Below are 27,651 nucleotides of genomic sequence, written 5' to 3'. Positions count from 1 at the left end.
GGGAGATTCTAAGTGCTATGGTCTCATGCTCATTTGGTTGTCAAATTCTGTTGTGTCAAAACCTCTATATGTGTCTTATATAGTTCGTTGTTATATGAATGTTCAAGACACTGCATCAATACTTCAAGTCAAGTACGGTGATCTACTTTAAGAAATGCAAGGTCATGTACTTGGTCCTCTTCTATAAGCTTCAATATTTAGAACTACATCGATAAGAAGAGTGGAAGATTTTCAACTCAAAATGAAGTACAAATTAAGAAGACAAATTCAAGCTTTAGAAGATCTCAAGATCAAGTTACATCAAGTAAAGATCTCAAGCTTCATAAGGTTCAAAGGTCAACCATCTTCTGATTGAATGAAGTTTCAATGTTCATACTTCATATCCCAGGTATGATAGACCTTAGTTTGACCTTAGGGTAGGCCATTTTGTATACATAATTCAAGTTGAATCTTTTTATATAATTGTGGTCTGTTCTAAGACTAGTCCTGGACCTTGTTCGACTAGTTCTAGCACTGGTTCGACCAATCTAAGAAATTCCACGACCAGTCCTAAGTTATTACAAATTTTCAGAATTTATGGGTTATGCTACGACCTGTCCTGAGACCTGGTCAACCGATCGTGTGAACAGTGCACGACTCGTCCCATGACTTGTCCTGGTTCTACGACTTAAACTACAACAACCAATCTTGGTTTCCTATGACCAGTCCTGGGTCTACTACAACCAGTCGTGGATGGTCTACGACTAGTCGTGGACATCCTAAGACTAATCGTAGAACAGTTTTTTCAGATAGCGCTCAGAATTTCAAAATGTCGTTGGTTCTATGACCAGTCGAAGTATTTTCAAGACTACTCGTAGACGAGGTTTTTGCATCTATAAATAGAGCACGAATTTCAGAGATTGATAACTTAATTCAAGAAAATTCAAGGCTTCACTCTAAGATAAGTTTGTATTCATTTTAAGCTACTTTGTGCATATTTAATATTCTCTTTTTGTTAGCTTATGCATTTGATTTTGTTTCTACATTCCAATCTGATTTGAAAGAAGAATTTCTGTATTCCGTCTTCTTAGAATCAAAATTAAATAAAGCTAAGCCCAACTGGTTTAATTTAAAATCAATTAGAACCTAAAACCATTTTAAAGTGAGTATTGGACATTGAACTTCTATATTCGAACTTCTACTCCGATTAGTTCTTCTAGGCTGCTTCAAAGAAAAGGAGAAATCCAGGTATTTTACATTATCATAATTTACATTCTTTTTGGTTTCTTTTAGGATTCGCAATAAAAATCTTATTGTACTAGTTACATGAGGAAAGCCAGAAAACTTAGAAAGAGGGGTTTTTGAATTGTGTAAGCCCATTTAAAAGACACAATTCTGAAGGTTTTAGGTGAACCTGTGAAACCTATTTTGATAGTGAACACTGATATCCCTTGTGTGAGGATATTAGGAGTGGAGTAGCTGTGTGGCTGTTGTTTAACAGTTGGTGTACACACATGCGAACCACTATAATTTCTTATGTCGTGTGATTTGATTGTTTGTTTAATTTCTATATCTTTTATCATTCATATTTGGGGGATATATGTGTAGATGCGAATGTTTTAATATTTACATTTCAAGTATTGTGGGAATGTTGTAATATTTTAGAATTTATTTCTTGCTATTTCTTTTATTTCCTTTTCAATTTGAGTTTTTGATACAAAGAACGTTCTAGAAATAAGATTGTCTTGCCATAAACCCTTGGTTTTTATGGTGTAAGGTTGTCCTTAGAACAACATTTATCTCAACATCTCAATACTTTATTATTAAGGCTACTTTATATTTCTGCATTGTGAATTAATTTCCTTTATTTGGATATTACACTATTTTACTCCACTGTTATTATTTTAACTTGGCATAGTCCTATTCACACCCCCCCCCCCCCCCCCAGGAAATATAGCTAGGCCGTTTTAGATTTAAACACTCAAAAGCTCTATCTATTTTCTCTGCTGACAACTAAAGGCAAGCTCTCATTAAATAGGCCAAAAGTTTCAATAGATATAAAATAGTCATATTGTTGAAAGAATTCGATATCATCGAGTGTATACTCTCGATAGCATCGAATGGCCGCTCTATGACACGAACTCAATCTGTCAAACGCTTTTGAACCTTTTTGCCAATTGGTCGAGGAGATCTAATACTCTTCGATGTCATCAAATTTTGAACTCCGATTTCATCGAAATAAGGTTCGATTCCTTAACAATTGAAAATGTGAGAGCAGTTGCCTTCGAAACATAACATGTATTTGATATGATTGAGCATCCCTTGATATCATCAGAATTTGAATATTGAAGATATCGATGATAGAGTCGATTTATCGATATTTTCAAGGAATTTTTCTATAAGCTTAATAGACAGTTTGTGTCTGATTTCGATGCAATCAACCTGGTGTCGATATGATCGATCTTTGAATATCGATTTTATCGAGTGATCCTTGATACTTGAAATATTTTACCTGTAAACTTACAGGATAGTTTTGTGTCCCAATCCGATATCATTGAAGGTCTGTCGATATCATCGAGGTTTGAATTATGAGGATATCGAGGCTCTCTTCGATATATTGAAAATCACATGATTTGACTTAACAACATTTTGGACACAACTAACTAGATGTCAATTTTATCGAGTCGTCTTGTTGAACTCGAGATTCAAAATTCGATGATATTGAACAGTCCATCAATTCATCAATAATTCAGTCCAGAATTCTTTGTAGTTGCTGGACATCTGAAGTCCTCAATTCGATATTATCGAGTGAGTTTTGAGGACATTGATAACAGGGTTCGATTTCATCGAACCACGTATCGATAAATCGACAAAGGCAGAAAACTTAGAGAACGTCCTAATTTTGCAAAACAATTTTCTCACCTTAAACCCTAAAATGTTCTATCCATTTTTAAGGGTTTTATATACCTGGTGTTTTGGGACATGGGATGTGAGGCTAAGGTTTACCTTTGATGAGTTCGGGCACACATCTTGTTGAGGTAGACGCTTGAACAATCTTCTTATGGGGCTCACTTGTCTTGCTGACTCAACACTTACGCTAATTGACAAACCATGGCACTTTCACCTAACAATGGTGTTTTAGCAACTAAATTAACTAATAAAGTAAAATAATCATAAGAAAGCAATAAACTCGTATTCTTAAACTATCAATTGTGATCATTCAAAGGCATAGGTTCTTCCTCTAACAAGTATCTCGATAAATTTCTTAATAGGTTTCTCAATAAAATCATCTAGATGCCTATTTTGCAGTAGGCTTAGATATCCTGGAGCATGTACGTCTAGAGAAATTTATAAACCTAAGCAAAAAATCTTCTTTCAAAATTTTGAGATTTCCAAATTATATAAAATTCACCTATAGCAAGAAAAAAAATTCAATGTTAATACACCACAGTAAATCCGAGACTACAATTAGTTAAAATTCAAAAAAAAATTATCTTTAGACAATGTAGTCTTAATGAAGTCTGAAGTTTCAAACTTTGGGTCTAACTTCAACTCATTCACCCCTAGTAAACATTCAGGATTAAAGGAAGGAGAAACTTCAAAACAATGATTCCCCCGGTCAGTGTCCGCCACTGAGGTAATGTTTTATAAGGCGTTCTTTATGTCTTAAATCATGTTATCATTAGAATTCTCAAAGTGTTCCATGCAAACTTCTGGATAGTCAGAACATTCAGAGAAAATGGACTTATCTTCCATAGTAAAATCAAGCATGTCATGTTCATGGATCATATCAATATCACCATGTTTGAAAATTCCATGTTTCTCTTGATCATTATCTGACACTTTAAATGAGATCAACGTGTGGGGAAACTAGACCATAGTTTCATAAATATACTCAGGCTCATCATCATCCTCAAACCCAATATGCTCATCAATGGTGTCGAGAGAATTGAGATCACTTACCTCACATTGTGCTTTTGGGTTAGGTTGAGGTTGGCTAGAAAAGTTATTTCCTCCCTAATGAGGTGTGACTCAATTGTCTCAACTAACGTTTTTACCTCTTGTATGGCCTGTGAGATGCTTCGTTTGATTTGCAATTGCCATGCATAAATTCTTATAATATATTCTTAAGAGACTTTGTCGATGGGGGCTTATAAGTGGAGTGCTCTTAGAGATAGTTGTTAGCATCCATGGTTGGTCCATCTCTCCAACTAAAATTCTAATGATTCCTCCAATTAAGATTTTATGTAATATATGTGAGTGTACTCAATAGTTATTAATAAATGTTATCACCATATAATAATCATATATTATCTTAACTGGTGGAATATCATAACATGGTCGGTAATCAATCATAGTTCCAGTTAATTTACGAGACATAAGGCATTTCCTAACATAGTGATCTGACAACCCTTCAACCAATATCTCATCTCTTAGAAGTTGATTAGAGTATTCTCGTGTCCACTCTAGCATGAACATGGTAAAACCCTAATTCCAAACCCAAACTTAAAAATAAAATAAAAATTCTACAGAATTAATGAAGTAAGTAGATGGAGTAAGGAAGGATGTTACCAATAGGGAAGAACCAGACTTGAAGAACCTTGAAACAAAGACATGTAACCGATGTTATTAATATTAGAAATTCTAGAAAAAGAAAACAAACCCTAAAAAAATATGAAATTAGAAAACCTATAAAAAAAATCCTATGCAGAAATTTTTCAAAAAAAAGAAAAAGAAAAAAAAAAGTCTAACCTAAAATAGTAATCAAACTAAAAAACATAACTCTAATTGTGTTCAACGCCACTCATCGGTAAGAACGTCAAAAACTTCATCAAACCTAAGGGTTGACAACCCAAAGTGTAGGGCTATGATGCAATAACAACTTAATGAGACCGAGGTCGAATCCTCGAGGAATGGGGAACACAATGTAGAACTAATCTAAAGGTAATGATTATCTAGTTTTTAATCCAGCGAATAGAAAAGGATTGAAAACAAATAAATAAAATATTAAGGATCCAAGAATTCACTCATAGTAGTTACAATATCCAATTTATTGATTCAACGTATAACTCAATTAGAATTGAAGTCATATCCTATCCAATCAGAAGATAATTCTATTAACTCAATCATCAACACCAATAAAGTCTGATTTCAATTAAATGATTCTCGCATAAAGCATTCAGAGATAAATCATAGGGAATTAAGAGCGTCTAAACCACCCTTAGGCAATGATAAATCGACCAATTATGCAAATTGATTGATTATCTAATTCAGGCTAAGTAATTAATAAATCAAAGCATTCATTGTAATTATTGTTCATAATAAATCTAGAAATCAACAACTCAAAGACTTTAAGTATAATCCAAATCAATTCAATTTACTATCAATATTCAAACCATTATTTATTAAATCAAATAAAATAAATAACTTAATTAAACTACAAGCTTCATCCCTTAACTTTAGCTAAGAGATTAGCCTAACATGGCAAACATTGTAGAAGAAAAATATAAAATGACAAATTTGAACCGAATGATTAAAGGAGGATGACTCCATAGAAGATCCACCACCCCTATGTCTCTCTCTCAAGCCTTAATTCATATTTAGAAGATCCTAAAACACTCATTTAAATAGATTTGGAACTCCAATGTTTGCACACATGTAGAAATTTCACAAACCGACTTAAATTATGCAGTTGCGCACGTCATCGACTTATCGTGTCGACCAGTCGAAGCCATTGATCAAAAGTTCATAAAATTGTCCAGTAACTAACTTTTTAATTTCCTCCCTATATCGACCCATCGACTTTATCTTTCGACTAGTCAAAATTAGCAAAAAGTGTTTAGCAAATTTTCACATATATCTGAATTTTCATTGATCAGTCAAAAGCCCCAAAATTTGTCCGGAGTAATTTTATTGTATTTTGGCATTGCTCGGTCGCTCTTCTCGACAGATCGACCCATCTTCAATTAGTCGAACTATGCTATCGATCGGTCGAATCTCTACAGATTTCTTCAATTCCTTTGTTGCTTGATTTCTAGTAGCTTTTCACTTCTTTCTCTTTAATCCTTAGTATATTAAATCTTCAAGGTTAAGCTCTAAATTTTCAATCATTCATCATCAACTCTTTTGAGCTTTAATTCTTCCACTTTAAGCACATATTTATCCTTGGTCCTTGAAGTACCTCACATGCGGGAAATGTATATAATTAGATCAATTAAGCCTTTAAATGTATGAGAAACTAGTGCAATTGAGAGGATAAATATGTACTATTTTGGTTTCATCAAAAGTACTGGGATGAATGTCATTTATTGATGGCCTTAACAGTTGTTCTTGATCCTCGTTGCAATATGGGCTTGGTTAGATATACTTTTATGAATATTTATTTTCTTGAAAGGGCGGTAATGGAGACCTCCAAGGTTCGTCATGTACTCGAAGAATTGTACAATTCGTATGGTGCTTCTTTACTCAAAGTAGGTGTTAAAGAAGTTAGAACTGCATATGTATGTAATGACGATGTGCTCAATGAATACATGTCTTTCTTAGAACAATAAGATATAGAAGATTAAACAAAAAAAAAATCAGAGCTAGACTTGTATCAAAAGAGCAAATCGTAAAGTGATCAAACTTTGATGTTTTGGAATTGTGGAAGTTGAGAGTTAATAAATAAACAACTTTACATTATCTGTGATAGCACTGGACATATTGTCAATACCGATTTCAATAATGGCACCAGAATCCACTTTTAGCATAGAGAGTAGGGTTGTGAGCAAGCATTAGAGTTAACTTTCACCAAAAATCGTCAAAGCATTAATTTGTACACAAGATTGGTTGCATCTGATTTGGGAAGATAATATTGATGATGAGGAAGAGGAAGAAATCGAGAGTTAAGATGAGACTACATATACACCTGCAACAACAACTACATGAATGCGATTATAAATTATCAACTATTATATTGTGTAATGCCAGAAAATCGGGGGTCGAGCAGGAGCCCAACTCTCGAGTCTCAAAACATCACTTATGCAACATATATGATGATGATTGAATGTTGTCTGTATTAGTACATTAAACATAAGGAGGATTATACCAAATTAGTATATCATACTCCAGAGGCAGTTAAATAACGCAAGCGGAAGACTGAGAGATGTATATAAGCATATATGGAATGTATAGACCATTACCGGTCTCCAGAGTATAAATACATTGCCAAGTGAAATAATTACATGTATTAGTTCAAAACACAAAATATCAAAGATAGTCCGACTACAAATGATAAGCCCTGTAAGCCCCATAGATCAGGACAGTCTAAGTAAACCCGCCTGATAACTGCATATAAGAGAACTCCTCCTCATCGTCGTAGAAGTCAAGCTCTGCCTCATATGTTGCGTCACCATCTGCAACTAAGATAGAGTCTGGTTGGTGTTTAAAACACCATCCCAGAACATGGGAGTGAGTGATCAACTCAATGGATTTGTAAGGCAACGGTTAATATGTTATCAATTCAATCAAGCAGAAATGATAAAGCAGTACAACAATCATGCCCTAAATTCTCTTGTTAATGCAAAGATGGTATGATATGATGCATGCCCTCGCCTGCACTCCCTTTACGAACTTCATCTCATGGTTGCAGCATGCACCACTCCAGACACATGCTACTTCCTCGCCAAAGCACTGTGCAATGCAATGTTATGATTGTGTTAACCAAGTTCTTACTTAGGTTTATTCATACAGTAGGGTTGGGAAGTTAAGGTACCTCCCTTATATGAATTCCCAAATAATGATCCATTATAGGGTCATCAGTCCTAGTAAATCTCATACGATGTTGCGATTCTAGGTCACTACAAAGGGCTCGTCACCTGATCAGTGTAGGCCTAGTTTATACTCTATTTACTACGGAAAGGCATGTCGCCTCAACGCAATCTCAGAGTATGCTCAAGGACACTACAAAGGGCTCGTCACCTGATCAATGTAGGCCGACAGCTCGAATACAATGTCCCATACCACCGTATTCGGCTCACGAGGCGGTGTTGCTCACTGGTCACTACGGGGAGGCTCATCGCTCCAGCGTAGGCCGACAGCTCGATCACGGTGTCCCATACTACCATGTCAGGCTAATGAGTCTTAGCGGATCGAGGTACCAAAGTTAAATGGGTTTTCCAAATTCAAGCAGTGGCATCCATACATGGTGAACATACATCAGGCCAATCGGGTTACTTGATAAGCTCGACTAGTACGAGCATACGTCGAGCCGATCGACATGGAGCGTGTAAGCACTCCGCGTGGCCTAACCACTGTCGACTAGCAGCGTATGACTCGGATTTCTCGAACGTGTCTAGTGTGGTGAAACAACCTCGGCGGCTAAACCAGGACCTGTTACCGATTGCCTTGACTATACCATAGTCCCAAACACACTCCAAAACGATTCCATTCACATGTAATAGTCAAGTACAACATGTGACAACCAAACCACATAGAGATCTCATTTGAGCATTTCAACAACCATATAGTACACATGTTAACATACATAGGCATTTCATTACTAATTCATGCCATAGTAAGATAGGTTACATAAAAGAAATTATAACTATAGATAAGGGAAAGGAGAATCCTATCTCAACACCCCTATATCATACATTTAAACAAGCATTTCCTCATTCAAACATTTTATCAAACACTTAGACTACACATTTCATCATGCATGTATTAGAGTAGTTGTAACCTACATCCTGGCAAGCCCTTTTACGATGGAGTTGCCACATATACAACAAGCATATATCCATAGTTAATAATCATGGCAAGCACAAATTCAAATTCAATACTCATTCAATCATATCAACAGACACATGGAATACACTATATTCAACATAGTTCATATATATGTGTAAAGCGCGGGAAACATCGTATCTAAGCATGTGATAGTATTCAAGTCAGTCATAAATCATTTACTGACATTGAAAGTCTTGAAAACCATAACCTAAACATTTATAGTCCACACCTTACGCCGGTAAACTCGTAACGAACTCAGTTTAAACACTAAGTCTTTATCTATGGCACAACTGCGACCTACAGTATGAAATAGGTTAGCTATTTCATCTAATACACCATTTGAAAACCTAAAACAGATTAGTGTTAGGATTTCTTACCTAAGAATGAAACCAAAATCACCGGTATAGCGACACGGTAGCGGTGTTTCAATACTTAGAGCGGCAGGGAACGATCTCGGTATCAAAACCCTAACTTCCCTCACACTTTCTCTCTCTTTCCTTCTCTTTCTTTTCTCTTCTCTCTCCTAGGTTAGGAAATTCATATGGAGTGATAGAAAGAGAGGGTTTTAAGTCTTTATATAGGCTTAGGACTGATGGAAATGGCGCTAGGGTTAAGGTATACTTAGGTCATATCCAAAGGGTGTCTATTTCAGTCCAACGGAGCATTTCTGGTGGCCTCCCTTCAGCATGCGGTCAGACTTAAGCTCCCTGATATTGGATCTATGTCAAGCTGAGTTTTCGGTCCGATTGGATTTACAGATCGACCGTGGCGGACCAGTTTCAGTTCAACGGTCACCGGTACTCGATCAAGGCCACAAGTGCACCGACATGAGTTGAAAATTTTTCCTGATCCGAGGGTGTAATTGGGTCAGATTATGACAGTCTAAATCTTTAGATTTGGCTTACAAGCGAACGACTCAATTCACTCAAATATGGGTTCATTTTCTAAAGATATTTACGTTTCTCACACACTTCGCTCCAGGCTCAAGTTGTGCGTTTCTGGACACTGTTAGGACTTGATTTCTGAGATGGTTGTCAAGCCCAGTAAAGTAGTCATATTCATATAGTTTTGCTATCATCAGACTTGACGTGCGGTTCAGGTCCGATACGGAGTTTTAAGGTGCTCCCAAGAGCAACTGGGTCTAGAGATTGATTCTAAATTTCAGGGTAAAGTAGCGACAATGATTCTTCACGTTTTGGGTCTTGCAGATCATATTTAAAGTGATTAGTGCTAATTTTACAGGTACTCTAGCGTAGCACTAGCTAATTCTCGTCTAATTTCTAAAGGATCTGGTCCTAAGTGATTTCTGCCTAAGGTGATACTTGGGTCTTTGTACGGATTTTTCTGAGACATTACAATTTACCCCCCTTAAAGAAAATTTTCATCCTCGAAATTAGTACCTTCTCGTATTCCTCGAGAATCTGAGGGTAGTTCTTACAGATTTCGGCTTCAGTTTTCCAAGTAACCTCTTCCTCAGTGTAATGCGTCCACGGTACCTTCATAAGTGGGATAACCTTGCTACACAATACCTGCTCCTTCCTATCTAGGATCCGCGTCGGTCGCAGGATATATGTGGCGTCCTCACTCAACTGTACCTGCTCCCATCTGATAATGTGGGAAGGATCAGGAATGCATTTCTTCAGCATAGATACATGAAATACATTATGCACGCCCGCAAGTGGTGTGGGCAGAGCAAGACAGTATTCCTCCACACCCACTTAATCAAGCATCTAAAATGGGACAATGAATCTCAGCGTAAGCTTCCCCTTCTTGTCAAACCAAAGGACTCCCCTTGTAGGGAAAACTCTGAGGAACACATCAACCTTAAACTCAAGTGGTTGCCGCCTCATATCAGCGTACCTCTTCTATTTGCTCTATGCTGCTTGAAGTCAACGTCTAATGATATCGATCTTCTCTAAGGTTACCTGAACTAACTCTGGGCCAATCAGACTCTTCTCACCAACCTCTGCCCAGCAATGCGGTACTCGACAGGGGCGCCCATACAAAGCCTCATAGGGAGCCATGCCAATACTTGCCTAGAAACTGTTGTTATAAGCAAACTCTGCATACGGGAGACAGTCATCCCAACTGTCCTTGAAATCAAGTACACAAGCTCGCAGCATATCTTCCAACACCTGATTCACCTGTTCCGTCTGCCCATCAGTCTGAGGGTGGAACGCGATACTGAACTTCATTTTCACACCCATCGCTTCCTGGATAGGAGTCCAGAAGATAGTTGTGAATCGCGTGTCTCGGTCTGACACAATCTCCAGGGGAACTCCATGCAGACGCACAATCTCCTTGATGTACAACCTAGCTAACTCGTCTGTAGAGTTTGAGACTTTAATCGAGAGGAAGTGGGCCGATTTCGTCAACCGGTCCACAATCACCTAAATAGAGTTATGTCCTTTCCTCATCTTCGGTAGCCCTGAGATAAAATCCATAGAGATGAAATCTCACTTTCATTCAGCTATGGGCATGGGCTGAAGCAGTCCAGGAGGTCAGCAGTGTTCAGCCTTGACTTGCTGGCACGTGATATAACAGGACACATAATCTGCTATGTGGGCCTTCATATTGTCCCACCAGTATGATCTCTTCATATCTCGATACATTTTTGTGCTTCCAAGATGCATCGCCAATTTCAAACTATGTGCAGCCTCGAGAACCTCTTGTCTCAAATCATGAAGATTTGGGACGCATAGGCGGCCACGGTAATGTAAGCCCTCATCCGTACCAACTCTCCACTCGGCGTCCTCATCATCACTAGCCTGCTCTCGAAGTTCAGACAATCGTCCATCATCCTTCTGGGCCTCAATGATCCTATCATCAAAAGTGGTCACACACGAACATGCGCGATGCTCTCGAACGGCTCCTCCACAGTGAGCTTCTACTCAAAGTCTAGCACGAACGCTACCATACCCCATTCTACCACCATTAGTAGAGCCACAAACTCTATGGTCTTCTTGCGACTCAACGCGTCAGCCACAAGGTTAGCCTTGCTCGGATGGTAGGAAACCTCGAACTTGAAGTCCTTCAAGGTTTCCATCCATCGCCGCTGCCTCATATTCAGGTCCCACTGAGTGAATATGTATCTAAGGCTCTTGTGGTCACAAAAGAGCTCGAACTCCTTTCTGTAGAGGTAATGTCTCCAGAGCTTCAGTGCAAAGATGACGGCTGCCAACTCTAGGTCGTGTGTAATGTAGTTCTCCTCGTGTTTCCTCAGCTGTCTCGAGGCGTAAGCAATCACCCTGTCCTTCTGCATAAGGACACAACCCAGACTAACGTGAGATGTGTCGGTGTATATAGTGTACTTAACCCCTTGGTCTGGCAATACTAGCATAGGGGCGGACGTTAGCTTATCCTTCAGCTCCTGAAAAGCTACTTTCGCCTTCTCATTCTAGGTAAACTTCAGATCCTTCCGTGTCAACTAAGATAGCAGTCTGACAATCTTGGAGAAGTCCCTAATAAATCGACGATAGTACCCTACCAGACCAAGAAAGCTCCTCACCTCAGTAACTGAACCAGGCGCTCCTAGTCCTGAACCACGGCTACCTTAACGAGGTCAACTGCTATCCCTTCCTTAGACACCACATGTCCCAGAAACTTGACTTCCTCTTTCTAGAAGTTGCACTTCTTATACTATGCGAACAACTAGTTCTTCTTCAGAGTACCCAAGACTACTCGCAGGTGTTCCTCGTGCTCTTCCTAACTCTTAGAGTATATCAGAATGTCATCTATAAACACCATGATGAATTGGAACAGAAATGGTCGAAACACCCTGTTCATGAGGTCCATGAACACGGCTGGTGAGTTTGTAAGGCCGAACGACATCACAAGAAACTCATAGTGTCTAAAACTGGTCCTAAAGGCTGTCTTCTGCACGTCCTCATCCCTGACGCGCAACTGATGATACCCTGACTGTAAATCGATCTTTGAGAAGTATTGTGCCCCCTTCAACTGATCAAACAGATCATCTATCCTGGGCAAAGGATACTTGTTCTTCACCGTCACTTGATTCAACCTGCGATAATCAATACATAATCACAGTGAACCATCTTTCTTCTTCACGAACAACATGGGCGCTCCCTAAGGGGACACACTTGGTCGTCTGAAACCTGCCTTCAACAAGTCATCAATCTGCCTCCTCAGTTCCTCCATCTCGTATGGAGGCATGAGATACGTTGGTAGCAAAATGGGTGTCGCACCGAGTGTTAGGTCAATAGTAAAGTCGATCTCGCGCCGAGGAGGTAGTCCAGGTATCACCCTGAACACGTCCATGAACTCTTATGCCACTAGCGTGTTCCCCCTTTTCAACTCAAAATAAGAAGTCCACCATGAACCTCGTACACTCGGTGTGGTTACTTGATCGGGGATACACGTTGTACGTGCATATTTTGTGGAGCAGATTGAAGTCATTTGTCATCTTGGTTAAAGCGAGGCCAGTTTCCCACCTCCAGTGCTCGGGCTGGCCACAGAGGAATCGCATGCGGAGTCTTTTCTCCCACTTACTAGCGCAATTCTTCTCACTGGCATGCACTAATCCCTTCTCAACACCCATGACACAAGCAATATCATCAACACCAATCGTAATTTGGAGGGGCTTATACATTAGATTCTGAATGAGGGCATAGAAAGTGCGCACAGTGTTTACGCTTACAGGTTCCTTTCCCTCAAATATAGGCCCCCACCCATTTTCCACGAGAAAGTCAATAACTGGGTACGTCCCAAACATCTTTTCATCGATGTGTGCTTCAAACACGACCTTGTGGTTGCAGAACTTACCTAGACCGATGTTCGGTAGTAGGAATCTCTCTAACAAAATCCGAGGATTGAGGTCCCGCTTGGACCTCCGTTCTTGCTCGGCACTAGTGCTTGCTTCGGTGCCCTCCCTCCTCATAGGACGATGTTGTTGGCTTGGCCCGGCCTCATCCGGGGCCGTTCTTTTCCTCGCCATGAGAGACAAGAGCATAGAGATGGAGAAGATGGTGGTGACCACCACAAAGAAAGCCATGAAAACAAGATGGATTGGTGGGTATTAGAGTTTTGAGAAACACAAAGGGGTTTGTATTCTCAAATGGGAAGGAAGGAGGAAAATGATGAAAAAAATGGGAAAAAGAGGTGTTTTAGAGGTATGGAAGGAGATTTGACAGGAGATTGAAAGAGGTAGTAGGGTTTGAAGCACTTAGAATGATAAATGGGAGAGTTGTGATGAAGGAGAAAGAGATTTGAAGCTCGGAGGGTGGGTTGGTGTAATGGATTAGAGAGGAAGAAGGATTTGGGAGGTTTGGAAGGGGATATGGAATAAGGGGGTTGGATTTTTTAACAAAAATGATCCAAATGAGAGTTTTTAAAGTGGGAGGGGAGGTCCCACACGTGCTGGGGGTCCACATGATTGGTCGGCTGGTGAGGCCCAGCTAGGCGGGCGGAGGCTCCGCCCGGGCGCTGTGTCCAGGCGGGGCCCCGCCGATCTGGCGAAGGCTCTGTCAGGGATCTGTGTCGTCGGTGGTGCCTCTGCATGGGGGTGGTGTCCAACCCCCCTCGGGGTGCCAAAAATTCTTGGGACCCACCTCGGATCCCACCGGAAGTTGGTGCATGGCCCCCAGCACTCGTTTGGTGTACGTTCGAGCCTCAACTTGCGAGTATTCGTGCTTTTGGTGTGCTTTGCGCATGAGGTTGACAGAATTTATGTCTATATTCATCAATTGATGGACAAGAGGGAGATTAGGATCGTTCTACACGGTTAAAGATGCCTACGAGGTGAACTACAACGATCAGTTTCGATCGAATTCAACGACCGACGGAACTGGGAATCCTATAACCGTTTTTACGTTTTATCGCACCCTCCGAAGTCAAAGTACGTTTGTGGGCGTCGTGTGCCCATAACCCAAGTCCAGTTTAATCTAAATCATGCTCTTATACCAACTTGTAACGCCCTAAAAATCAGGGGTCGAGCAGGAGCCCAACTCCTGAGTCCCAAAACATCACTTATGCAACATATATGATGATGATTGGATGTTGTCTATATTAGTGCATTAAACATGAGGGGGATTATACCAAATCAGTATATCATACTCCAGAGGCAGTTAAATAACACAAGCAGAAGACTAAAAGATGTATATATGCATATATGGAACGTATAGACCATTACCGGTCTCCAGAGTATAAATACATTGCAAGGTTAAATAATTATATGTATTAGTTTAAAATACAAAATATCAAAGATAATCCGACTACAAATGATAAGCCCTGTAGCCCCCGTCAATTAGGATGGTCTAAGTAAACCCGCCTGATAACTGCATATAAGAGAACTCCTCCTCATCGTCGTAGAAGTCAGGCTCCGCCTCATACATCGCGTCGCCATCTGCAACTAAGACAGAGTCTGGTTGGTGTTTAAAACACCGTCCCAGAATGTGGGAGTGAGTGATCAACTTAGTGGAGCTATAAGGCAAAGGTTAACATGTTATCAATTCAATTAAGCAGAAATGATAAAGTAGTACAACAATCAAGCCCTAAATACTCTTGTTAATGCAAAGATGGTACGATATGATGCATGCCCTCGCCTACACTCCCTCTGCGAACTTCATCTCACGGTCGCAGCATGCACCACTCCAGACACATGCTACTTCCTCGCCAAAGCACCGTGCAATGCAATGTTATGATCGTGTTAACTAAGTTCTTACTTAGGTTTATTCATACAGCAGGGTTGGGAAGCTAAGGTACCTCCCTTATATCAATTCCCAAACAATCATCTATTCTAGGGTCGTCAGTCCTAGTAAATCTCATACGATGTTGCGGTTCTAGGTCACTATAAAAGGCTCGTCACTAGATCAATGTAGGCCTAGTTTATACTCTAGTTACTATGAAAAGGCTCGTCGCCTCAACGCAGTCTCAGAGTATGCTCGAGGTCATTATAAAGGGCTCGTCACCTGATCAGTGTAGGCTAATAGCTCGAATATAGTGTCCCATACCATCGTTTTTGGCTCATGAGGTGGTGTTACTCACTGGTCACTACGGGGAGGCTCGTCGCCCCAGCGAAGGCCGACTGCTCGACCATGGTGTCCCATACTACCATGCCGGACTCATGAGTCTTGGCAGATCAAGGTACCAAAGTTAAACGGGTTTTCTAAATTCAAGCAGTAGAGTCCATACATGGTGAACATACATCAGGCTAATCGGGTTACTTGACAAGCTCGACTAGTACGAGCATACGTCGAGCCGATCGACATGTAGCGCATAAGCACTCCGGGTAGCCTAACCACTATCAACTAGCAGCGTATGACTTAGATTCCTCGAACGTGTCAGTGTGGCGAAACAACCTCGGCCGCCAAACCAGGGCCTGTTACCAATTGCCTTGACTATACCATAGTCCCAAACACACTCCAAAATGATTCCATTCACATGCGATAGTCAAGTACAGCATGTGACGACCAAACCACATAGAGATCTCATTTGAGCATTTCAACAACCATATAGTGCACATGTTAACATTCATAGGCATTTCATTACTAATTCACGCCATAGTAAGATAGGTTACATAAAAGAAATTATAACTATAGATAAGGGGATCGAGAATCCTATCTCAACACCCCTATATCATACATGTAAACAAGCATTTCCTCATTTAGATGTTTTATCAAACACTTAGACTACACATTTCATCATGCATGTATTAGAGTAGTTGTAACTTATACCCTGGCGAGCCCTTTTACAATGGAGTTGCCACATACACAACAAGCATATATCCATAGTTAATAATCATGGAAAGCAAAAATCCAAATTCCATACTCATTCAATCATATCAACAGACACATGGAATACACTATATTCAACATAGTTCATATATATGTGTAAAACGCGGGAAACATCGTATCTAAGCATGTGATAGCATTCAAGTCCGTCATAAATCATTTACTGACATTGAAAGTCTTGAAAACCATAACCTAAACATTTATAGTCCGCACCTTATACCGGTAGACTCGTAACGAACTCAGTTTAAACACTAAGTCTTTGTCTACGGTACAACTGCAACCTAAAGTATGAAATAGGTTATCTATTTCATCTAATACACCATTTGGAAACCTAAAACAGATTAGGGTTAGGATTTCTTACCTAAGAACGAAACCAGAATCGCCAGTATAGCGACACGGTAGCGGTGTTTCAATACTTAGAGCGACAGGGAACGATCTCGGTATCATAACCCTAACTTCCCTCACTTTCTCTCTTTCCTTCTCTTTCTTTTCTCTTCTCTCACCTAGGTTAGGAAATTCGTATGGAGTGTGAGAGAGAGAGAGGGTTTTAAGCCTTTATATAGGCCCAGGACTGATGGAAATGGCGCTAAGGTCAAGGTATACTTAGGTCATATCCAAAGGGCGTCTGTTTCAGTCCAACGGAGCACTTTTGGTGGCCTCCCTTCAGCATGCAGCCAGACTTAAGCTCCCTGACATTGGTTCTAGGTCAAGCTGAGTTTTCGGTCCGATCGGATTTACAGATCGACCGTGGTGGACCAGTTTCAGTTCAACGGTCACCGGTACCTAATCAGGGTACAAGTGCACCAACATAAGTTAAAAATTTTCCCTGATGAGGGTGTAAGTGGGTCAGATTCTGATGGTCTGAATCTTTAGATTTAGCCTGCAAGTAAACAACTCAATTCACTTAAATTTGGGTTCATTTTCTAAAGATATTCGTGTTTCTCACACACTTCGCTCTGGGCTCAAGTTGTGCATTTCTGGACACTATTAGGACTTGATTTCTGACATAGTTGTCAAGCCCATTAAAGTGGTCATATTCATATAGTTTCGCAGTCATTGGACTTTCGACGTGCGGTCCAAGTCCGATACGGAGTTTCAAGGTGCTCCCGAGAGCAACCGGGTCTAGAGATTGATTCTAGATTTTAGGGTAAAGTAGCGACAATGATTCTGCACATTTTGGGTCTCGCAAATCATATTTAAAGTGATTAGTACTAATTTTATAGGTACTCTAGCGTAGCACTAGCTAATTTTTGTCTAATTTCTAAAGGATTTGGTCCTAAGTGATTTTTGCCTGAGGTGATACTCGGGTCTTTGTACGGATTTTTCCGAGACATTACATATTGAAAATTGAAAGTAGTGTAATGTTACTTGAGTTAAAAGCGATATATTGTGACTTTTATTCTTTTTTCTTTATATCATGCTTCTATATTTCATTATTAGTTATTTGATTTTATTTACAATATTGCTTCTATTTATCTCTTACGTCAAGTTATTCATTTCTAATATCTATTTTTTTATAGTACCTCGACATACTATTTTTTTAAAAAAAATGAGTGTAGATATATCATCATCCAACCTATTGACCAACAGTTGGAACTATAGTTCCCTAGTTGAATCTCCAATGTCTAAAAGAATGAAGATTGTGTGTCATTTGTATGGTACAAAGTTTGTTAATAAAACTAATCGGCTTCGGTTACACCTAACAGGTCGGGGTGGTGATGTAAAATTGTACCATAAAGCTCCAAAGGGGGTCCAAATTCTTTTTAAAGCCCTTCTAGATTCAAATAAAAAAATTTCCACCCCATCCAAACCTTCTACTACATGGAGAACTACTAGGGAAGAGGTAGAGGGTGAAGCCATATTAAGAGCATTAAAAGAAGAGCAACTCCAACTCACCTTAAAATGTAGTATGGAAGATGCTTCTAAACATCAGCAACAGCGATGTCCACTAAGTAAACATGATGCCAAAGCAGGATAGAGTACAAGAAAAAAAAAAGAGTAACAAATTTAAGTTTCTCGCTCGTCTCGGTGAATTTTATAAGGCGTTGGGTACTACCTATAAATCTTCTCATAAAGAAAGTTTGAAAAATCTAGTTCAAACTATACAAGAGCATGAAGGAAACCTCTCTTCACCTTCTAATTCAAAAGAGATGTTGTCAAATTTGTGGTGCCAAAATCACTGTTATGTTATATATAACCTGCTTAAGTGAAGCTCTCTCAAGGATCAACATACATGTACAAGCTAAGCTCACATCAAGCAACGCTCTCAAGTACAAGACTCAAGATCTTGAATGAAAGAACTGATCACAAGACAAGACTCTTGAATGCAAGAACTGCTCACAAGACTCAAGTTGAAAGTCAAGCTGAACTCAAGACTCAAGCTGAAACTCAAGCCACTTTCATGATTGAGCTACTTCAAGGTTTAGTCTACATCAAGACTTCAAGGCTCATTCTTCATGGTCTCTTGTTTCAATGTCCATACTTCATGATTGAGGTTTGTTTAACCATAGGATGACCTTAGAAGTAGGTCATTTCGGATACATAAGCCGAATGTTATTTTACATGTGATTGGTCTGTTCTTCGACCAGTCTTAGGTCTGCTTCGACTAGTCCTAGACTTGCTTCGACCAGTCTAAGAAAATCCTCGACCAGTCGTAAGTTTGTTACAAATTCCGGATAAAATCTGTTAGCCTTCGACTAGTCCTGGAATCTGTTCGACCAGTCGTAGGAACAGTGTCGACTGATCTTCGACCAGTCATACAACCTTCGACTCGAAGTCCGGTGAAGGTTTACAGGACCTACGACCAGTCGAAGGAAACCTACGACCAGTCGGTGACCGATCGTAGGAGGGCTACGACGATCGTAGAACGGTCTGCGCTTATCCCGCCTAATCTTTCAAATATCATATGGCTTCGACTAGTCGAAGAGCACTCTAGCCCCAGCCGAAGACCTGATCTTCTCACCTATAAATAGAGCACGAATCTCAAAAGAAATCATCGATTTAATTATAGTATTCAAGCCAATCTTCGTCGAACTTCTGAGAGATAATTTTGTGCTCCATCTAAGCTAAGTGTGCTTATTTAATATCTTCTTTCCTTAGCTTTATTTTAATTGATTTTGTTTCTTATATTCCAATCTGATTTGAAAAGAGGAATTGTTATTCCCTTTCTTTGGAATCAAAATCAATTAAGGCAAGCCCTGTTTGGTTTAATTTAAAATCAATTAGATCTAGAACCATTGTAATCGAGTACTGGACATTGAACTTGGACATTCAATCATCTACTTTGATTTGGTTCTACCGGCTGCTACAACGAAGAAGATATTCGGGTATTTTACATATTGTAAATTCCTTTCTATTATTTTGGTTTCTTTCAAGATTTGCCAGAAAAATCTTGTTATATTGGTTATCCTGAGGAAAGCCAGGAAAACTCAGAAGTGGGGTTTTAATTGTGTAAGCCCACATATAAAGACACAATTGTTAGGGTTTTGGGTGAACCTGGGAAAACCTATTTTTAGTGAACGCTAATATACCCTGTGTGAGGATATTAGGAGTGGAGTAGCTTTTTGTGTGGCTGTTGGATAACAGTTGGTGAACACACAGGCGAACCACTATAAATCCTTTGAGTTGTGGTTGATTGATTTATTCTTTTAATTGTTTTTATTCTTTTTGTGAGATGTATGTATGGTGGTGAATGTTGTAATTATTTCAAGCTTTGTGAGAATGTTGTAATAGCTTAGAATTTACTTTCTGCTATTCCTTTATAAGCTTGTTTTTCAATTTCATTTGAAAGTTGTTCCAACAGCAAGGTTGCCTGCCATTTTTATGGTGTATGGCTGTCCCTAGAACAATACATCTTTAATTACAAGTTATTTCAATTCAGTTCATATTTGTTTTTGTATTCCTCTTCGATTTGAGACTTGATACAAAGACCTTTCTAGAAATAAGGTTGTCCTACCATAAACTCTGTTTTTGGTGTAAGGTTGTCCTTAGAACAACGTTTGTATCAACCTCTCAAGATCTGAATTTTGAGGTCATTTTAATTTACTGCATTGTAATTTACTTTGGCTATCATTTACTTTTAAATTCCGCTGTTATAAGTTTTTATTTGGCATTGTCCTATTCACCCCCCCTCTAGGACATATAGCTTGGCCTTTTCAAGTGGTATCAAAGCCTAATTCAAAAGAGATGAATCAATATGTATATAAAAAATTAGATAACAACTCTAATGGATCGAACGATAAAAGTGATGGATCCGGTTCAGATCATGTATGAGCCTATAATTACATGCCAGGAAGGCACTCCTTTTATGGAGGATACTAAATTAATGTTGTGAATAATGTAATTTGAATGGATTATATTTTATGCATTTGGTTTTATGTTCAACCTCAAACTTGAATTCAAACTCGACTCAACAAATCGAACTTGAACTTAGCTTGAAAGCACAAACTCAAACTCCGCTCAAAAGCTCAAGCTCAAACTTAGCTCGAACTCAGTTCAAGCTAGACCAAGCTGCTGACCAAACTGAGGTAAGCTAGACAATCAGGCTCGAGGAGCAAGCTAAGCCAAGTTCGAATTGGGGTTGGTTATTAGCCAAGTTGTGCCAAGCTTGACTTAGTTTGACTTGTGTACAACTCTAATAACAAGCCACAACTATGTACGAGCCTAGAAGGTTATTTCCATATCATCAGATGTAAAGAGTTGCTCCAAAGATCTCTCTCCAGTTACCGCCTCAAAATTCTATAAACAAGAGAAAGATTAAAGACCTCCATGCCCCACCCAATCCAACCAAATACAACTCTACATCGCAGTGTTTCTTATCTTATCTTAATTTATCCTAACTTAGGAATAGTGTAATCGAACTTATCTACTCTGCTACACTAGACTGGCTTTAGCCTAAGAGTACTGTAATCTAGTCTATCTATGTTGTTATGTTGAACCAACTTAGCTTAAAAGTAATGTAATTCCCTTTGTCTACACCCAAGTCACTAGACGAACGAAGACATTTCTTTCTTTTAAATAGTGTAACTCCATATATGCACAAGTCACTGGAGTAAGGAAGAGCTTAGTTCTAGAACCTCACCATTTACATTATAAACTCTAGATAGTCGAGGATTATCTTTGTAAGTTTTTATTTTCATTTTATTAACGTAATTTTATTCATTCTACTCTCAAATTGTATGAATTCTTTAATATCTTCTATCATGGTGAGAAAAAGTCATTTTAGCTTAAAGGCAAAAGGACCACATTAGAAGATAAACCTTCTCCTTTGTAAATTGCTTGATTTCTTTTACAGATGGGTGAATAGATGACTGAATTACTTATTTCTTGATTATAAACAACCACCCATAGTATCTTTGTCTATCTTGGCACTTGGGGTTAAAGGCATTTGGTTTGGATTGAGCTGTATTAAGCTTTGGCATGCCTGGCATCATACACACATACCAACAAACCAATTTTGAGCCAAACACCTTTGTCATTCTCAGTGAGACCCTTGTGCAGTGCTTGATCTGATTCTACAATGTGATGTGTAGAATGTCTATTAGACTTTCTACTAATCCAAAAGAACAGGAGATACCGCGTCTACAAAAACAAATTCATGTGGAGGTTGAACCTTAAATTCCTGATCCTCCTTATCCAATTCCCTTAGAAGTCGGATGATCATTATTAAGCAATATGTTCGAGTGCGTTATAAGCACTTTGTATAGTTTACAACGTATCTTGCAACAACTATATGAACGAAGATGTATCCAAATTGAATAAGCACGGCTTCCGGCAGAACAAGCTAGGAAACAAGCCGAGAATGTCAATAGGTTTACAGGCCTCTTTTTTTTTTTTTTTTTTTTGAGAACTCTCTCAAAGGTCAGTCTGGTGGCAGGAATCCCTATTCTTAACCAAATCCTTTACAAGATCAACTGATACCTTAGTCAAGGATCAATCAGTTAGACCAATATTGGGAGATATGACCATAATGGTCGACCCTATAGCCAATATGATGAACAAGTGCCAAATTATGGAGCCCTTAGGGGGTAATTCATATTAGAACTAATTTGAGAGGTTGCAGGCCATCAGCTAGGCCAATGTATAAATCGATCAACATACAAAAACCCCATCTGAAATGATAGATCGACCCTATGAATTATTAAGGGGTTATAACCCTCCTGATTTTACTTTATTCTCAAGATAATGTGGTCAATCGACCATTAAACACATAAGTCGATTCACCATTCAATATGGTGAAGTTTCAAGCCATGACTTTTTGAAGCTTAGGCTTTTTGAAATTTCTTTTACCAATATGACCTTCACTTGGTACATTAACCTACTACCTAATTCTATCAATATGTGGCTGAAGATGGAAGAAAAATTATATGCATAGTTTTTCCAAATTGAGCCAAAAGTCTCCATCACCGATTTATCTCGTCCAGGATAATTAACGGGAGAAACAGCCAATAAGTATATTGTTCATTTTAAGAAGGTGAGCAAATAGGTGGTTAGTCACTATGACCGAGGCCAAATTTATTAAATTGGCCCGAGAAAACTTAGATGTTGAATTAAGAAATGAATTTGAGGGCATGAAATTTGAAGACTTATTCGATCTGTCCACCCAAGTAACTCATTATGAATTGGTTCTTCTGAGAGAAAAGCCAACACAAGAATTCCTCATTAGGGACTTGTTATTAAGACCTTAACTTCGATTTTCACATGTCGAAGGTTATGGGTAGAAAGCCAATGTCTACAGATCTTTGACCATGAAAGAAATGGTCACTCCGTCCATCCAAAATATGAGGAAAACGTCTTTGAAGTCTATAAACAATACTCATTCAACATAACTCATGTTGATGAGATCTTTAATCACCTTTTAAAAGAGAAGTTCATTAAGGTTCCTATGAACTAAAAAATCTTGTCGGTCGAAGAACTCAAGAAAATAGAGTATTATAAATGACATGGTATTCGTTCTCATTCAATGGTCAATTGTATAGTTGTCAGGAATGTAGTCTAAGCCAACATCTATAGATGACTACTAAAATTATTTAAAAATGAAAAAGAAACCACGATAGTCAATGTTGGCCCATTTCCACATACACCTAACCTGCTGAAGCTTGAAGGCCCAAGGTTAAAGGTCGATTTGACAACAACTGCAAGTTAGCAAGTCGTGAGCTGAACCACAACTATCGATTGATGAGTCGTAAGCTAGAGCATGGCCACAAAAGAAGAATTAAAGCTACACGTGACATATGAGGCGCAATTAAAAGAAGCCTCATGGTCTTTAGCTAGGAAGATCAAAGAGGAAGATAAAGTCCCAATTTTATCGACATCTCTCCCCAATTCGTTCAAGTATTTGGTTGATACTCCTTGTGGATACTTTGGATGTCAAGACCATTATCACAACTCTTCAATCAAAACAATTGCCATAATAGAGCAGTGGTGTACATTTATAGATGCGTTATTTGCTCAGGGAAGCCTCTCTGAGCAAGAGAACAAAAAAATTGTGATATACATCTAAGTCAGGAGGCAATGAAAAGCTGAACGCTAGAATTGTTAGAGGATGGGATATTTAAAAAAGGACTATTAATTTTCCAAAGTCTGAAAGGATGAAAAGTCAGATGATTCACCAAAGGAAACTAATTCAGTTAAATCTGGTGAAGGCTCGGATAGTTGTGTTGTATTGTCAGTGACCAAGATTGAAAATTTCTATTAGGAATGGATCTTGAATATGAGGGCATCAAACCATATGTGTCCTCATTAGAGTTAGTTTACCATATATAGCGAGTATAATGGTAGGTTGGTTGTTATGGGCAATAATCATGCCTACAAGATTATTAGTATTGGTTCGGTTTGCATCAGGATGTTTAATGGGGTGGAGCGTACTCTGACAAATGTGAGGCATGTTTCAAACTTGAAGAAGAATTTGATCTCTCTAGGAGTTCTAGACACAATTGCTTATAAGTTCGCATGTTATGATGGTGTTTTGAAGGTTTCAAAGGGAACTCTTTCAGTAATGAAGGCACAACGAAGTGGTAATCTTACCAGATCAAAAATATTATATCTAGTAGAGATGAAGCATCTGTAGTGGATTCCATGTCAGTACATTTGTAGTATGCGCACTTAGGTAACATGAGCGAGCGGGGTATGAAGGTACTTCTCGATTATAAGTTAATTCTTGGTTTTATAAGCTTTGATTTGGATGTATATAAATATTTCATATATAGGGATGACTCTAGTATTGCATTTAATCTCATTTTATATTAGGGGTATCTATATACTTTCCAGAAAACTTTAAAAAATAAAGATGCAGAAAAGTAGATGACAACTATGTATGAAGAGATGGATTCTCTGTATAAAAATTAAATGTGGGAGCTAGTTGAACTGCCAGTTGGGAGGAAGGTAATCGAGTGTTAGTGGGTATTCCTAAAGAATCTAGTTAGGCATAAGGCTAAATTAGTAATGAAGGAATATGCTCATAAGGAAAGTGTCGACTTCGGTAAGATTTCCGTGCCAGTGGTAAAGTAGGTATCTATCATATTTATATTGGCTTTGATTGTCCAATACAATATGAAATTGGAATAGTTAGATGCTAAAATTACATTTTTACATGGGGAATTAAAAGAGTAGATTTACATGAAGTAACTAAAAGGGTTTGAGACGTAAAAACAGAAAGATCTTCTTTACAAGTTGAAGAGGATATTGTACAGCCTGAAATAGTCGCCTAGGCAGTGGAATAAGAAGTTTGATTCTTCCATGTTGAGCTAGAGTTTTATTAAAAGTGAATTTGATCGTTGTATTTATTTTAGAGCATTGAGTGGTAGAGAATTTATCATTCTAGTGTTATATGCTGATGATATACTTATTGTCAATCATAGCATGTTTGAAATCAACATGTTGAAGGCTCAGTTATCTGACATTTGAAATGAAAAATATGAGGGCTGCAAAGAGGATTCTCGAAATTGATATACATAGAGACAGTGAGAGGAGCAGGCTATGGTTGTCTCAGGAGGAGTATCTTGAGAAGGTTCCAGTCAATTTTGGACCGAAAAAGGAAAAACTGGATAGCACTCCCCACTTTCGATTTTCTTCAGAACCATGTCCTACATCAGATGAAGAAAAGCAGTATATGTATCATGTGCCCTATTTAAATGCAACTAGCAATCTTATGTATGTCATGGTCTGTATGAGACTAGACATTTCACATGTAGTTGGTGGTGTGAGAAGATATATTTTAAACCCCTGCAAGCAATATTGAAAATTAATGAAATTGTTACTTAAGTATATACGAAGTACAACAGACTACATCTTGTGTTTCAAAGATTCGGAGGAGAGATTCGTAAGCTAGATTATATAAGGAATGTAGATAATAAAAAGTCTACTTCTGGTTACTCGTTTATGCTAGCGGGTGGAGCTATAAGTTGGATGTCTATGCTTCAGTTAGTGGTCGCACTTTTCACTAACAAGCTAAATACATGTCAGTGACAGAAGCATTCAAGGAGGTTGTTTGATTAAGAGGGATGATGAATGAGTTGGCACTTCATCAGGAAGTCTATGCATTATGACAGTAAGAGCACAATTAATTTGACGAAGAACTTGGTATATCACTCCCAGATTATGCATATTGATGTTCGTCATTACTTTATCAAGCAGATACTAAAAAATGAGATATTACTCTTGAGAAGATTCACACCAATGAAAATCTGGTGGACATACTTACGAAAGTTGTTCTTACAGAGAAGTTTAAGTTTTACTCAACTTCTCTAGGCTTGGCAAGAGAAGAATAGAGATAGAGTGTGCACGAAGTGATGATGGTGATGCTTAGAAGAAGATTAGCAAGGCAAGGAAGTGATTTTTCTATCAAGGTGGAGATTGTTAAAATTGTAACACTAAAATTACTATGAGTTTATTCACTTTTATGAGCCCATATGACCCATGTTTCACATGCTAATAAGGCCCACGTATTAGTGGACCCGTGAAGGCAAAATTTTGACATTTCTCTCTTGAAATGGTGACTTTCAAGGTAAATTATGTTAGAGGTAAGAGAAAGTTACAATTTTTGTTTTTATTTTTGTTTTTTGTTTTATAGTGTTTTGCAGAGCCTCCAATGGGAGAGAGCTAGGGTTTTTTTATGTTGTAAGTTCTCTCCATCACTATAATATTTTTTGAATAGTAGATTGATCATCACTCTGTGTCTTGGTTTTTCCTACAAAGGTTTTTCACATAAAAATTGTGTGTCCTCTGTGTGTGGTTGCTTGTATTTTTTGTTTTCTTTTGTTTGTTTCAATCCAGATTAAGGTGCTTTTATAGAGCTAGTTCTCCAACAATTAGTTTAAAAAATGTATTACGACAATCTTGTCAAAATACATGAAGCCTCACATTGTAAATTCTTGAGATCACTATGCTCAACTAATTGAGGTAAGAAAGACTATAAAAGTTAAACTAAAATGATGATCAAACTAACAATGCAAAATATAAAGTTTTTTTTTTTAAACACTAAGAACTTAATAAACTAACTTGAAAATTCAAATGAAAAATGTATAAGTAGTTAACCAAATCTCATGTGTAGTGGACAACAAAAATAATCTTTCACTAGTATCTAATCTATAGAATTTAGAAGCAAGGATATAATTAACAAATTATTCAACTTCCACTCTTTACAAGACAGATCAATCATAGGATGCTCTGATACACTACCATTTATATATCTTAACTTTTGTTTGCCTCTAATAAACATCTCAATAGCCTTTGATATTGAAGATAGTTGCCGGACTTATATTTATGAGTTGGAATTTGTAATCCAAAAATCTCAAAAATGAATCTCAACCTCTCCATCTTAAAGGTGATGAGATCAACTATCTCATATGTTGATGATGAAGGCATATTTAATTTCAAAACAATTAAAGAATACTAATATTAATATTTCACATGAATTATTTTTTAAAAATTACTATAACCAATTATAACTTGTGATAGTCTAAAAAAGACCTAAAATTTTTTAAAAAGGTTCCAATCCTTGTAGGTTCAAATCAAATCATCAAAGAGGAAAATGGGATCTTACAATTAAATCTATATAAAAAAAAATTTTGATAATCTTTTAAAAATATGTCAAATACTTCATTGTTGGTTGTAAAAGAATGGTGTTAAATTAGTACAAAAATAACAGAAAAAATTGTCT

The sequence above is a fragment of the Magnolia sinica genome, chromosome 19 (genome assembly GCF_029962835.1).
Source record: "Magnolia sinica isolate HGM2019 chromosome 19, MsV1, whole genome shotgun sequence".
Lineage (NCBI taxonomy): Eukaryota > Viridiplantae > Streptophyta > Magnoliopsida > Magnoliales > Magnoliaceae > Magnolia > Magnolia sinica.
The sequence above is the reverse complement of the archived record's forward strand: the minus strand, read 5'-3'. Positions refer to the sequence as shown.